Source organism: Triticum aestivum, chromosome 4D (genome assembly GCF_018294505.1).
Source record: "Triticum aestivum cultivar Chinese Spring chromosome 4D, IWGSC CS RefSeq v2.1, whole genome shotgun sequence".
NCBI classification, from domain to species: domain Eukaryota; kingdom Viridiplantae; phylum Streptophyta; class Magnoliopsida; order Poales; family Poaceae; genus Triticum; species Triticum aestivum.
The window spans coordinates 463,683,592-463,686,500 of record NC_057805.1 but is presented as its reverse complement, the minus strand read 5'-3'; positions in this window follow the sequence as shown (position 1 = coordinate 463,686,500).

Genomic DNA, 2,909 nt, shown 5'->3' with positions numbered 1-2,909 from the left:
TGCTCAGACTGCTCTCCGGCGGTGTTGCCTCTGAACTACTACCATCTGGTAACATGGATGGCGCACTGCTTCCACAAATAGATTCTGTGGGTTGTACATTGTGTCCTAGTGTGAACGGCATCCTGAAAGGTTTCTGCTGGACATCAGTAAGAGATAGTTATCATATGATCCAGGCAGTAAGCTTACATGGTAAACGATGGACGAATTATTGCCGAGCATGGCAAACTATATTTAAATGGTTCGAAGCAGCATCAGCCGAAAAGAAATTAAAATGGTAAGATGAAACTAGGGATGTAAGTGGCAAATAAACGACATCCGCCAGTCCCATCTAGTTAGTTTTTGCTACCTCCCGAGTTCATTTTCCTCAAAAAACAAAAACTCTTTTGAACTATCATACCACTAGTGGACTTTAATCGGGATTAAACGGGGCCCAGTTGACATCCCTAGTTGAAAGGGAGTGTACAACCGCTATATTTAAGTTGCCAAGGCATCTAAGCAGTTGAAATAATCTGAGAAAGCACTTAACAGTGTGGCCTCATATAAACTACGAAGACAGTCTTGTGATGAAGTTGAGAGGAAAAGTTAAGGACTCAAATGAAATAGGCATGCATTTCTTTACGATAGTACAGCAGGCACTGCTGACATATTGGCCAACTCAGGTATAGCGTAACAACAAATCAGCATTCGAATCAAGCAATACAGCAAAGCAGACAACTGAACTATTTGTAATTCGGTAGGATTACACGTTGAGGGCACAAGCCAAGAAAGCAGCCCACTCGCATTACATTTCACATGTACTAAAACACACTGGCTTACCATATGTTGCTGTGAAGCCTAGCTGCTGTTGCAATGTTCTTTGAAGATATCGTCAGCATCCCGTGGTTGCAAATCTAGTTGTTGTAGTTTATTCTGCACCATCTATTTAGGTAAAATTAATTTTAATCGCATGCACTGGTCCGAATTGATCATCAATGGTTCATCTAAACTAATGAAACAAGGGTGTGTGCATACACGACAATATATCTGCTTCCCTCTATTTTTATGCTTGTTCGAGGTGCCAGCCCCAAAAGAACAAATATTTTGCTTGATGGGGTTGGCAGCTCCATAATTAATAGAAGCATCAAATTAGTCATGCAACTTGGGAAGATCAAGAACACACAAACAAGTAATGAACAGAGGCTCGGAGCAGTGATGTAATAGCTAGCATCACAAAATGTAGGGTAAAACGAACAAAAAGCAGCGGAACCACATGCTAGTTTGCTGATGTGTAATTAAGCATAGAGAACATTAAGCAGTCTGATGGAACCAACAGGTGGCATAAAAACAAAACTAAAGCATATTAACTATATGTGCACTGGTATGTAATTTAGCACATGTAACATGTTCACTGCCAGAAGTATGGCCCTACAGGTGCAAGCAGAATAACGCGTCTCATGAAAAACTGAATGATGCCCTGAAGAAATTCAAAGGTGCGATGCTTATGCTAGGAAAGTGAACGTAGGCGCCGGCCGTTGGATAATAGTACCTGATTCTCGGCGGCGTATGGGTATCGTTGTCATACTTGATAGCTAAGGATCGTCGATGGTGCTCGTGTTGCGGTTGAGTTTGGGCCGGCTGTCGCTGTCGCTGAAGCGGCTCCGGTGCTACGGTTGCGGCACCTGTCGACATACAAGAAAGCTCATCTGTGGTAAGTGAACAGTTGCACGATAAAGAGAAAAACCGAAGGAGTACAAATTGAAATAACCTGATGAGGCTGTGGCGTCAGTAAAGCAGGGCCGGTGGAGCTGAATATGGCGTCCGTGGAGCGGGCCCAGTGCAGTGGACGAAGGCTTCGGCGGGTGCATTGTACAGTGCTTTCGGTGAGGCGGATCTATTGCGGCGGACGAGGGCTTGTATGAAGGGCCAGCGAAGGGGCGGACGAGGGAGTCAGTGAAGGGCCTACGCTGTGGTGGACGAGGGCGCCGGTTAAGCAGATCCGGTGCGGTGGACCATGATGGCGGTCAAGGAGATCTGGAGCGGTGGACAAGCCAGTCGCTGAAGCGGCTTCGGTGGTGAGTTGGCAGTTGGGGTTCCAAGGTGCGGAAGGTAGATCCGGCGGGGTGTGAGGTCCACCGCTGCGGCGGAGGACTAGATTCGGCAGCTTGCCGTGGTTGGGGGGGTCGGGGAGGGGAAGGGGAGGGGCTCTGGGGAAGAATGTTGGGAGCAAAGAGGGGAAAACAATGGAGTTACCAAAGCAGCCCTTTTCCGTTCATGTGGCAGGGGTAAAACAGGAATATCGTGGGGCTAAAATTTCGGGCGCGTGATATTTCGATGTGAGCGGGAAGTTTGAAAGCTTTTGGCGCCTAAAATTATAAGTATTCTTCTCTCGTACGGCCGACTATGATATCATGGCCGACAATTTGTTTGTTTTGCACGCAAAAAAATGTGTAAGTTTTGAAAATCAATGCCTCCAACTCGAAACTTAGATTGTCCATTCAATTCAAATATGGATCATTGAGCTACTACAAGCAAAAACCATCATACGGTCCAATTCAATGAAATTCCAAATGTGTTTATCCTAAATATGGTGACAAAAGCAAAAATGTGTATGTGTATGAATAAAGTGGATGATTATAAAGTTTGAACATGCCCGTATGTGTATATCTCTAGGTTTGATATATGAATTTGAAATCACGAAATCCCGGCTTAAAAAATGTACCTCCGTTTAAATGAATTACAAAAGCTAATGATGGATTCGAATTCCAAAATTCCAATCTTAGGTTTGTAATTCTGGTACATCAAGGTATATCACGCATGTTCAAAAGTATCGTTATCTCATAGTACAAACTGTGAAACAAATTGATCAACCATGAGTGCACAATATCTCAATTACGCTAAAGTCCCTCAAATATAGACACCTCACTCTTTAT